We start from the raw sequence: 13,357 nt of genomic DNA on the forward strand, positions 1-13,357 counted from the left end.
CACGTAGCCTAAAGCAGATGACTCGTAAGCTGGAGAGGAAATGGCGTGTCACAAATTTAGAGGATCATCATTTAGCCTGGAGAAATGGTTTGCTGCTTTATAAGAAAGCCCTCCGCAAAGCCAGAACATCTTACTATTCGTCACTGATTGAAGAAAATAAGAATAACTCCCGGTTTCTCTTCAGCACTATAGCCAGGCTGACAAAAAGTCAGAGCTCTTTTGAGCCAACCATCCCTTTAACGTTAACTAGTAATGACTTCATGGACGTCTTCACAAATAAAATTTTTATCATTCGAGAAAAAATTACCAATAATCATCCCACAGATGTAATATTATCTACAGCTACTCTTAGTACCATTGATGTTATATTAGACTCTTTTTCTCCAATTGATCTTTCTGAGTTAACTTCAATAATTACTTCCTCCAAGCCATCAACGTGTCTTGTAGACCCCATTCCTACAAAACTGCTCAAAGAAGTCCTGCCATTAATTAATTCTTCAATCTTAAATATGATCAACCTATCTCTAATAATCGGCTATGTACCACAGGCCATCAAGCTGGCTGTAGTTAAACCTTTACTCAAAAAGCCATCTCTAGACCCCGCAGTCTTAGCTAATTATATGCCAATCTCCAACCTTCCTTTCATATCAAAAACCTTGAAAGAGTAGTTGTCAAACAGCTAACAGATCATCTGCAGAGGAATGGCTTATTTGAAGAGTTTCAGTCAGGTTTCAGAGCTCATCACAGCACAGAAACAGCTTTAGTGAAGGTTACAAATGATCTTCTTATGGCCTCTGACAGTGGACTCATCTCTGTGCTTGTCCTGCTAGACCTTAGTGCAGCATTCGATACTGTTGACCATAATATCCTATTAGAGCGATTAGAACATGCTGTAGGTATTACAGGTACTGTGCTGCAGTGGTTTGTATCATATCTAATAGACTCCATCCTCTTCACACACTGAGATTAATTATGGAGTTCCACAGGGTTCAGTGCTGGGACCAATTCTGTTTACATTATACATGCTTCCCTTAGGCAGCATCATTAGAAGACATAGCATACAATTTCACTGCCATGCAGACACCCAGCTCTATCTGTCCATGAAGCCAGATAACACACACCAATTAGTTAAACTGCAGGAATGTCTTAAAGACATAAAGACCTGGATGGCCGCTAACTTTCTGCTTCTTAATTCAGATAAAACTGAGGTTATTGTACTCGGCCCTGAAAAGCCTAGAAATATGGTATCTAACCAGATTCTTACTCTGGATGGCATTACCTTGGCCTCCAGTAACGCTGTGAGGAACCTTGGAGTCATTTTTGACCAGGATATCTCCTTCAACGCACATATTAAACAAATATGTAAGACTGCATTCTTCCATTTGCGCAACATCTCTAAAATTAGAAATATCCTCTCTCAGAGTGATGCTGAAAAACTAGTTCACGCATTTATTACTTCCAGGCTGGACTACTGTAATTCATTATTATCAGGATGTCCAAAAAACTCACTGAAAAGCCTTCAGCTAATCCAAAATGCTGCAGCAAGAGTACTGACAGGGACTAGAAAGAGAGAGCATATTTCTCCTGTTTTGGCTTCCCTTCATTGGCTTCCTGTTAAATCCAGAATTGAATTCAAAATCCTGCTCCTCACATACAAGGTCTTAAATAATCAGGCCCCATCTTATCTTAATGACCTTGTAGTACCATATCACCCCATTAGAGCACTTCGCTCTCGCTCTGCAGGCCTACTTGTTGTTCCTAGAGTATTTAAAAGTAGAATGGGAGGGAGAGCCTTCAGTTTTCAGGCCCCTCTTCTGTGGAACCAGCTTCCAGTTTGGATTCAGGAGACAGACACTATCTCTACTTTCAAGATTAGGCTTCAAACTTTCCTTTTTGCTAAAGCATATAGTTAGGGCTGGACCAGGTGACCCTGAATCCTCCCTTAGTTATGCTGCAATAGACATAGGCTGCCGGAGGATTCCCATGATGCATTGAGTTTTTCCTTTCCAGTCACCTTTCTCAGTCACTATGTATTAACAGACCTCTCTGCATTGAATTATATCTGTTATTAACCTCTGTCTCTCTTCCACAGCATGTCTTTTATCCTGTCTTCCTTCTCTCACCCCAACCAGTCGCAGCAGATGGCCCCGCCCCTCCCTGAGCCTGGTTCTGCTGGAGGTTTCTTCCTGTTAAAAGGGAGTTTTTCCTTCCCACTGTCGCCAAAATGCTTGCTCATAGGGGGTCATATGATTGTTGGGTTTTTCTCTGTATCTATGAAGCGCCTTGAGGCAACTTATGTTGTGATTTGGCGCTATATAAATAAAATTGAATTGAATTGGGTCCAACTCCTGCCTGCCGCACAGCGATTCATGACACGGGTCTTTTAACCTAAAAATGTTTTAATGGCCATGAAGAAAGGACTCTTCAATAGATCTTTCAACTCACCGGTGTTTACTGTCTCCACCTGAAATTAATTGCAGTCTGAATTTATTTTTTTTTCTTCTGTCCTTTTGTCTTCGGTCTTCAGCCTTGGAAGGAAAAAATAAAAATATTGAAAACCTTATTAGCACACTAAATATACAAAACCTTGCTATATTTCAATTGTTTTAGATTGAAGTTGCCACTGCTAGCTAAGTCAGTTTTGAGTCATGCTAATGAGAAGAAGAAAAAAAAACCCTGCCGAACAATGAGGCTGCTGTTGTAAAAACGCCAACTTTCTTGCGTTGGCAAGTGGTCGTTAAAATATCATTAAGACCCTTTCTTTTTATGTAATTCTTAGTAAAACTGTTTTAATCGGTTAAAACTGACAACATAATCTATGTTTGAAAAAGAGCGCGAACAACAGCGAACCACTATTCACCACCTGGGTCTGTGCTTTTTAACACAGCAGCGCATTCGAAATCGAATTTCTTGCCTGCAACATATTAATATACTTGCTTTTTTACGGAAAAAATAAACATAACGAAGGTTCCGTTTTACTTGCAAGTTTCTCCAAATGTGCTCTCCAGTCGCTCGAGAAAGGCAGCCATATTGAACAGAATTTTCTGTCAACGTCGTTCAGGTTAGAGAGAAAACGTCATGACGTAGTTGACATACACATGCGGAGCTCGGAAAAAAATTTACTCAAAAATCATAATTAAGAAAGCAGTATTTACTCTTAACTTCTAAGCCATGTACAATTATAACTGTTTGAATCGTTAACAGAACAAAAGTTTTAAGTTGTTTCAACTTTGGGGAATTTCAATTGTTATATCCACAAACTTTATAAGTCAGGTAGACTGTTGGGGTTTACAGTGCAGTAAAACTTGGCAAAGGACAATACTGTGTCATGAACACCTGTGCCTTTGATGCCTTCTGTCAAAGTCTGTGCTGCGCTTACTGTGACAGTCGTACTGCTCAAAACATGTTGAATAGTTCAGAGGAGAACAAAGTATTCCAGCTTGTGAAATCCCTTGCTTCAAAGGGTGTCACTCAACATGCCTATTCATTGAGGGCAGAGGTGCTGAGCTCAATATTCTGCCCTGTTCAGTTGAAGACTGGTGTTCATCGTGTTGATGCACAGTGCCATGTGTCCACAGTAATTCAAAAAACAATGATGGAAAATCCAAGTGTTCACTTCACAAGACAGTGTTCCTCCCAGTACTGCAAACTTTACACACCAAACACAAGGCAAATACCTTTTGTTTCCATTGATCTGTCAGTCCTCTCAGCTTCTGGCATAGCTCACCTTCAGTCTGCTGTTGAACAAGGGCTCAACCTTCCAGCATCGCCATGCCTAAGACCAATCGAAAGTCCTGATGCATCTCCAACAGCATTTAAAACAGATTCATCAGGAAAGCAACTTTGCACAGGGACTGTTTGTCACAGTTTCACCCTGAGAGAGCTTGTATGGATTGACACAGACCTTGGAAAATGCTCTACAGAAACTCTGGAGCACAGTTTTCACAGTCCAAAAAGGTTTTTGCTTACTGAATTCCCATCCACTCTGCTACTTCAAGGAGAGAAATTCACACTGAAAGCAGTCATTACATTTAGGAGGGCCCAACACCAGAAACACTCGGGCATTATATGACATTCTGTAACAGGACCCCGTACATCTGGGAGATGTATGATGACCTAAGAAAGGATGTAACCATAGCATCTGAAAACACCAGCGTATGTCCGCACGCTGTGCTCTACACAAAGGAATGATGGCAAGATCTCATGAAAGAAAGTCCTTTTCTAGTTTGTGAGTTAGATGATGGAAATAGCTGTTATTTTTCAGTTATTGTATTAGACTTGTGAGGCTCAGACAGTTCAATGTATTTACCTTTTCTAACAGGAAACATATATACTACATTGTTCTCGTAGTTTTGTATTTTGTTACCAGCAAATAACGTTTTTTTCTCTAACCGAATGCATTAATTATTTTAAATGCTATATTTAACCTAGTTTTTAAATAAGTTATTGCAGTTTGATTACTAGGTTTAAGAGTGTGATCATAAGAAAAAAATATCCAATGCTGGTTAATATCTCTCAATTTCTTTACGGTAAAGAAAGTGGCTGGTTGAGCTTTAGAAACTTTTGGTAATATCTTTAAAATGAAAGCGGCACAAACGACAATTTTAGCAGCACAAACCAGCACAAACGTAGCACAAACGTTTGACACCAGTTTTGTTTGATTCCATTACTGTGGGGGGGCTGGTTGACCTCTGATGACCTCTAGAAATTTTGATTAATATCTTTAAAATGTTTGTGTTTTTGTACCCCGCCTTTCGCCCTATGACAGCTGGGATAGGCTCCAGCGCCCCCCGCGACCCTGAAAAGGATAAGCGGAAGCGAATGGATGGATGGATGGATGGATGGATGGATCTTTAAAATGATAGTAGCACAAATGAAAATTTTTGCAGCACAAACCAGCACAAACGTAGCACAAACGTTTGATACCACTTTTGTTGGATTTGAAGAAGGTGGGGGGGCCAACTTCACTCACATGACTTCTCTGTTCATTTTAAGCAGCAGAAGTGAGGCGCATGTCTGTGTGCGTGTGTATGGAGCCATTGGGTGCAGTCACTATAGCAACCAGGCTCACACCTGCCTGCTTAACTAGCTCTGTCTCTCACTCTGCCAAGATTCATCTTAAACACTTCTCTTTCAACTGCTGCTGTGTCCTCAGTGTTTGCTCTACAGGTATGATTTTACCCTCAAAACGTTGCCACCGTTGTTCTATTTCCAACACCTTGTCTTTCAAAGCTCAGACATTTAAAATTTTTAAACTGTGTGGATCCAAGTGGAGGGATCACATTTTAGTCATTCAAAGAATATGAACTTTTAATATTCATTCAGAGGTTTTCTGACTCTAAATTTTCTTTTCTCATTTCTAAGGTTTTTCTAATTTACAATTAAAACATTTTCAGCTTTTTTCCAACTTCTTCTTCTGTGTAAACGTCAGCTTTTAGCACTTCAGCACTTTTGTTTTCAGATTAAATTCTTTTTCTTTTTATCTCATTCAAACTTTTTAACTTAAAGTTCAGCAATTAATTCATTTCAATGCATACATTCAGATTCAAGCATTCACACTGCAGTTTCTTCAGAAAATGCACTTTCTAGTTGACAACTAGAATACATACTTACATCATGTATGGACCAATGAAGAGGAAGCCATGAATCAAGCCAAAGTTAGAAACTTAAGAAAACTTTTTTTTTTCCTTTTCTTTCTTTTTTTTTTAACCAATGTTTGTAATTAGGGTGTAGATAGGTACACAAAGCTACATCATCTGGGGCTGGAAAAGAAAAGCAGCACTGAGGTGCTGAAAGATGCAGTTCCAATAGTGGCCACTTGAGGCTGGGAATCATGGGTGTCCCATGTTAAAATGTCCAACTTTAAACATGGATAGTTTCTGTCTATGATAACTGAACTCTTTCTCAGAACTAAACTGCTTCAGTTTTGCTGAGGCTTAAAGTTTGGGTGCATGTCCTCTTTGATGAACTCTTTGGCTTCCACTAATACACTGTGGCTGAACTGAACCTCTCAACTGTGTTTGTGCTCATGGTGCCTTTTGGAGTATTTTTTTTTTATGACAAATAGTCTGGCCTGCTAACTGCTGCAAACCATCCACAAACCATCCACTTCAGTTTTGCTGAGTAAAATGCTAGTATTTTATTCATCTGTTTCTTTGCTTTAAAAGAGTCTTCACGTGACATCAGAGCTACTGGGACATGCACACATGAAAGTCAAAACAGTAGTGCAGTCCTTTGCTCTCCAGCCATCTTATGAACGTCTTTGAGTTTAGCCAAAATGCCGGATAGCTGCTGCCTTTTCGTGTTTCTTTACAGCGGCCAGAAGGGCATATAGCACCACAATGTGAACACACCCCTCCTGACCCTGCCTTACAGGTCAAATCACGCCAATCCCTGCATTTCCACAGTAACCTAGTCTGTCAATGGAGGCTCATTTAAACTGCAGGACTGATTCACTGTAAAATTCCAAGTCAACAAAATATAAGATTTACACGTGATCATTCATTTCAGCAAACAACAATTTCTTGTTCTTTACCTCTCTGATGACAACCATATTTACCCATCCAGATCTAAAACGCATGTAGATGTCCGTACTTTGAAAGCTTTGATCTTGGTACCAGTGTAAGGTGATCGAGCCATATAAGACGCCACCGAACTGGAGCTCTGGGAGAGACATTGATTTAATTTAAATGTAGATAAAGCTGCCAGCGAAAAGTATGGCTCACAAGTCCCAAAATCCATAGTTTCTCTGAATGCAGCTTGCTAACGTTAGCCCAGATTTGTGACTCCAAAAATCCAACATGGTGGCCATGTTGTTTTCTTTGCAGGGTCCTGAAATCAGTGTGAGATGTCCATGTGGCTAAAAACACATCATAGTCTATGAATGATAGAAAATAAAATATAAACCATAGCAACATTACATTACACCTGTGATATCTTTAGCATTTAAGGTGTCTTTATTTGGTATTCAGTAAATGTATCTCCTCATCTTTGTTAATGCTACATTTTTTTTAACTACCATTTGTTGTTACCATGGCAATGATTCCCTTCAATAAAGATTGTTGTTGTTGTTGTTGTTGTTGTTGTTGTTGTTGGCATCATCCAGCACCACAGGCCCTGGTGTGCTGATGATGACCTGACAGGAAGCACTGTCCCTGATGTAAAGTATATGGCCTCAGCCAACAACAGTGGCCCTGCTGAAATGTGGATGGTATCATCGAGTAGCACAGGCCCTGGTGTAATGTGGATGGAATCATCCAACAGTACAGTCCCTGGTGTGGTGAAGAGCGCCTCACAGGAAGAACTGTCCCTGATGTAAAGTGTATGGCCTCAACCAACCACAATGGCCCTGGTGAAATGTGGATGGTAATGGCCAGCACAACAGGCCATGTTGTAATGTGAATGTCCTCACCAGTAGACCAGGCCCTTGTGTACTGTGGATCGCATCAGCCAGCAACACAAGCCCTGGTGAAATGTGGATGGTATCAACGAGTAGCACAGGCCCTGGTATAATGTGGATGGCATCATCCAGCAACACCACAGGCCCTGGTGAAATGTGGTTGTTTTCGGCCAGCAACACAGGCCTTTGGGTAATTTGGATGGCTAGCAGCACAGGCCCTGGTCTGGTGAAGATGGCCTCACAGGAGTCACTGGCCCTAATGTATTGTGGATGGCATCAGCCATCAACACAGGCCCTCGTGAAATATAGGTGGCCTCAGCCAGCAACACAGTCCCTGGTGTAATGTGAATATCCTCAGCCAGTAGTAAAGGCCCTTGCGTTTTCTGGAACGCATCAGCCAGCAACACAATCCCTGGTGAAATGTGGATGGTCTAATCCAGCACCACAGGCCCTGGTTTGGTGATGATTGCCAACAGGAAGAACTGTACCTGGTGTAATGAGGATGGCCTCATCCAACAGTACAGGCCCTAGTGTTGTGAAGATGGCCTCACAGGAAGCACAGGCCATGGTGTAATGTGGATGGCCTCAGACAGCAGCCAGGCCCTGGTGAAATGTAGATGGCCACAGCCGGCAACATGCGCTCTGGTCAAATGTAGTCTGCCTCAGCCAGTAGCACAGGCCCTGTTGTGGTGAAGATGGCCTGACAGGAAGCACTGTCCCTGGTGTAATGTGTATTTCCTCAGGCAACAACACTGGCCCTGGTGAAATGTGGATGGTATTGGCCAACACCACAGGCCCTGGCGTAATGTGAATGTCCTCAGCCAACACCACTGGCCCTGGTGTAATGGGGATGGCATCAGCCAGTAGCACAGGCCCTTGTGTATTGTGGATCGCATCAGCCAACAACACAAGCCCTCGTGAAATATAGGTGGCCTCAGACAGCAGCGCAGGCCCTGCTGTCGTGAAGTGGGCCTCAGAGGGAGCACTAGCTATGGTATAATGTGGATGGCCTCATTCAGTAGCACAGGCCCTTTTGTAATGTGGATGGCCTTATCTACCAACACTGGCCCTGGTGAAATGTGGATGGTAATGGCCAGCACCACAGACCTTGGTGTAATGTGGATGGCCTTAGCCAACACCACTGACCCTGGTGAAATGGGGATGGCCTCAGCCAGTAGCACAGGCCCTGTTGTAATGTGGATGTCCTCAGCCATGACCACAGGCCCTGATGAAATGTAGTTGGCCTCAGCCAGTAGCACAGGCCCTGTTGTAATGTGGATGGCCTCTTCTAACAACTCTGTCCCAGGTCAAATATGGATGGTATTGGTCAGCACCAAACACCCTGGTGCAATGTGAATGTCCTCAGCCAACACCATTGGCCCTGGTGTAATGTGGATGGTATTGGCTAGCACCACAGGCCCTTGTGTAACGTGAATGGCATCATCCAACAACACTGGCCCTGGTGAAATGTGGATGGTATTGGCCAGCACCACAGGCCCTGGTGTAATGTGAATGTCCTCAGCCATGCCCAAAGGCCCTGATGAAATGTAGTTGGCCTCAGCCATCACCACAGGCCCTGGTGAAATGTAAATGTCCTCAGCCAGTAGCACAGGCACAGGTGTAATGTGGATGGCATCAACGAGCAGCAGAGGCCCTGGTGTGGTGAAGATGGCCTCACAGGAAGCACTGTCCCTTGTGTAATGTGTATGGCCTCAGCCAACAACAGTGGCCCAGGTGAAATGTGGATTATATTGGCCAGCACTACAGGCCCTGGTGTAATGTGAATATCCTCAGCCAGTAGTACAGGCCCTTGTGTTTTGTGGAACGCATCAGCCAGCAACACAATCCCTGGTGAAATGTGGATGGCCACAGCCGGCAACATGCGCTCTGGTGAAATGTAGTCTTCCTCAGCCAGTAGCACAGGCCCTGTTGTGGTGAAGATGGCCTCACAGGAAGCACAGGCCTTGGTGTAATGTGTATTTCCTCAGCCAACAACACTGGCCCTCTTTAAATGTGGATGGTATTGGCCAACACCACAGGCCCTGGTGTAATGTGAATGGACTCATCCAACAACACAGGCCCTGGTGAAATGTGGATGGTATTGGCCAACACCACAGGCCCTGGCGTATTATGAATGTCCTCAGCCAACACCACTGGCCCTGGTGTGATAAGGATGGCATCAGCCAGTATCACAGGCCCTTGTGTATTGTGGATCGCATCAGCCAGCAACACAAGCCCTGGTGAAATGTGGATGGTTTGGGCCTGCACCACAGGCCCTGGTTTAATGTGGATGGCATCAACAAGTAGCACAGGCCCTTGTGTACTGTGGATCACATCAGCCAGCAACACAGGCTCTGGTGAAATGTAGATGACCTCAGACAGCAGCGCAGGCCCTTCTGTCATGAAGTTGGCCTCAGAGGGAGCACTAGCCCTGGTGCAATGTGAATGGTCTAAGCCAGCAATACAGGCCCTGGTGTGGTGACGATAGCCTCACAGGGAGCACATGCCGTGGTATAATGTGGATGGCCTCAGCCAGTAGCACAGGCCCTGTTGTAATGTGGATGGCCTCATTTACCAACACTGGCCCAGGTGAAATGTGGATGGTAACTGCCAGCACCAAAGAACTTGGTGTAATGTGGATGGCCTTAGCCAACACCACTGACCCAGGTGAAATGTGGATGAAATCGGCAAGGACTAATGGCCCTGGTTTAATGTAGATGGCATCAGCCAGTAGCACAGGCCCTTGAGTTTTGTTAATGGCATCAGCCAACAACACCACTGGCCCTTGTCAAATGTGGATGGTTTCGGCCAGCAACACAGGCCCTGGTGTAATGTGAATGTCCTCAGCCAACACCACTGGCCCTGGTGTAATGGGGATGTCATCAGCCAGTAGCACAGGCCCTTGTGTATTGTGGATCGCATCAGCCAGAAACACAAGCCCTGGTGAAATGTGGATGGTTTCGGCCTGCACCACAGGCCCTGGTTTAATGTGGATGGCATCAACGAGTAGCACAGGCCCTTGTGTAATGTGGATCACATCAGCCAGCAACACAGGCTCTGGTGAAATGTAGATGACCTCAGACAGCAGCGCAGGCCCTGCTGTCGTGAAGTTGGCCTCAGAGGGAGGACTAGCTATGGTGCAATGTGGATGGCCTAAGTCAGCAATACAGGCCCTGGTGCGGTGACGATAGCCTCACAGGGAGCACATGCCGTGGTATAATGTGGATGGCCTTAGCCAACACCACTGGCCCTGATGAAATGTGGATGACATCGGCAAGGACCAATGGCCCTGATGTAATGTGGATGGTTTCAGCCAACAGCACAGTCCCTGTTGTGGTGAAGATGGCCTCACAGGAAGCACTGTCCCTGGTGTAATGTGGATGGCCTCATCTACCAACACTGGCCCAGGTGAAATGTGGATGGTAATGGCCAGCACCACAGACCTTGGTGTAATGTGGATGGCCTTAGCCAACACCACTGACCCTGGTGAAATGTGGATGACATCAGCAAGGACCAATGGCCCTGATGTAATGTGGATGGTTTCAGCCAACAGCACAGTCCCTGGTGTGGTGAAGATGGCCTCACAGGAAGCACTGTCCCTGGTGTAATGTGGATGGCCTCAGCAAACAACACTGGCCCTGGTGAAATGTCGGTGCTATTGGCCAGCACCACAGGCCCTGGTGTAATGTAGATGGCATCAGCCAGCAACACAAACCCTGGTGAAATGTGGACGGTATCAACAAGTAGCAAACACCCTGGCGTAATGTCAATCGCCATAGCCAACACCACTTGATCGGGTGAAATGAGGATGATATCGTTTAGCACCACAGGCCCAGGTGTAATGTGAATGTGTAACCACTGACTCATTTTAAATAGTTTAGGACAGCCAAACTACGGACCAGTTGCTAGGTTCGGCAGGGCTACAATAGAAAGCGAGGCGAATGCAGAATGAAATGGCTGGAGACAGGAATTTGAGCAGCAACAGTTATTATTTTGCACAAAAATGAAATAAACAAGACACAAATTCCACATTGACAGTAGTAGTGATAATAACCATAACAATAATAAGAAGAAGCCGGCAAAACAAAAATAACCCCAAAAATAGTCGTTTGAGCTCAATATTCAATTGTCTTTTTGTCTTTGGTCATTTGTCAAGTCAAAAATTCTTAGTCTAGTTCTTGTTCTCTTTCGTTTGTGGTTTGTGTGTTACCACTTGGGAGTCTCCGTCGAGGAAGAAGAGTAAGTTCCTCTGCAAAGTTCAGTCTGGGCTCAGGCTCGCCATCTCCATCCGGAGAGAATCCATTGGAATCCAAAATCTTAGTTCCTTCCACACGGACAAGGGAAAAAAACCTAGCCTGCACAACAATATTAACATTATTGTACACAGCCAGCTCCGTTTCTTCTCTTGTATCACAGCTATAGCTTTAGTTCTTTATCTCTTTTCACATTTCTTTCACATTACCACAGTAATACATTACATGCATGCTTTGAATATATCTCTCGTTATACATGAAATTATTTTAACCATGTAAACAACAAATGAATTTCTTGTTCTCTTTTTAACCATGAAATTATGATTAATAGGTATAACCAGCAAGATAATACATTTTTCCAATCATCCTTCGAGTATGCTAAACAAATCCTACCACAACAGCATTTCAACCGTTTTTAAACAGCAAATTACCACTCGCGAATCGGTATGAACAGAAGAAACAACTTTTAGCAACAGACTAACACATTATTAACTTTTCAAACCCATGGGCTAAACTCACCAAAATGTTAGAAAATTCCGCACGAGCTATCCGTGACCTGTCTCATCTATTTCCACGTGCGAAAAGATCTAGCTCATGTGAAATGATGGTCTGGTGTTTCGGAAGACGAGGCTAAAACCACCTTCAACCAATGAAAAAGGCATTTATCCCTTGTGATCCAGCAACAGAAAATAAAGTTTGCTAGAGGATCACACTTCCTTTTTTCAAAATAAATGTTTCTTTTCAAAATAAAATAATGAAAATACATTTATACAATCAAAACGAAAACAAGAAAAAAATAACAAAAGGTAGTTTTCTCTACTGGGTTACACTCTCCCCAGCTAAATGTCATGCACGTCTCGTTGCATGTGTAGCCAGTACTGTCCCTCTGTACTGTTTAGGGACTCAGAAAAGGCTATGCTCAAACCCTGGAAAAGTGATTTCACAACAGTAACTAGAGGGTTTCCTAAATCAGGATAATCAAGTCTTTTAGGTGGATGTCTGATTCTTGTTGACTGTCTTACTGGTTGAGTTGTAATGGGATCACAACTGTCCATCTCATCAGGTGAGTTAACAGGCTGGTTTCCTGGTTCTTTAACCAAATCCTCAGGTGATTCATCCAATATGGTTCCCGTTCCATTGTCCACAGGATCGTCAATTCCAATCTCATCTCCATCTGGTAAGTTTTCAACAAGCACATGATTGGTAAGTTCGTCTTTGCTTGCATCTTTATCCATATTCAGCTCCTTGTTGCTAGCAATTTCAGAAAGGTCACAATCAGGTAAGTTTGTAATGTCTGGTTCATGAGAAGGTTTTGGATATTCATGTACAGTAGTAAATCTGGTTATTTCTTCACATGGGGAATCATCAACCCATTGAATGAAAAGTTCATTGTCAAGTTCCATTGATTCTTCATCCTCATTGCTTTCTGTGACAACAGTTTGACGCGTTTTAGGACGGTGAACCTGCTGTGGCTCAGATGTGTCTGCGGTGGCAACCGGGAGGAAACTGCAGGGAAGCAACAGGTCTCTGTGTAAAGTTCGGGAGGGACCTTGCTTGGACTCGGGTTTAACAGTATAAACGGGTAGGTCGCCTGCACGTTTGACTACCACATGGATGTCTGCCTCCCATTTATCAGCAAGTTTATGCTTGCCACGCAGCCGCACGTTTCTAACTAAAACCCGGTCCCCAGGTTCAAGTTCTGAAA

At 43.7% G+C, this 13,357-nt stretch overlaps 1 long non-coding RNA gene across 3 annotated transcripts in view; it reads right to left on the reverse strand.

Annotated features, from left to right (window-relative positions):
• Positions 1–4,291, reverse strand: part of LOC143418902 (uncharacterized) — a 330,733-nt gene extending 326,442 nt beyond the window's left edge. For 2 of the 3 annotated variants that reach the window (XR_013098836.1, XR_013098838.1), the window contains exons 1-2: positions 3,728–4,291; positions 2,446–2,528 (exon numbers count right to left, since the gene is read on the reverse strand). This is a non-coding gene — a long non-coding RNA (uncharacterized LOC143418902). Of the gene's footprint in view, positions 1–2,445; positions 2,529–3,677 lie in introns of all 3 variants that reach the window. The other variant, XR_013098837.1, reaches the window with a different exon arrangement.
• Positions 4,292–13,357: the final 9,066 nt, after the last annotated feature.

This window comes from Maylandia zebra, linkage group LG6, assembly GCF_041146795.1.
Source record: "Maylandia zebra isolate NMK-2024a linkage group LG6, Mzebra_GT3a, whole genome shotgun sequence".
NCBI lineage: Eukaryota > Metazoa > Chordata > Actinopteri > Cichliformes > Cichlidae > Maylandia > Maylandia zebra.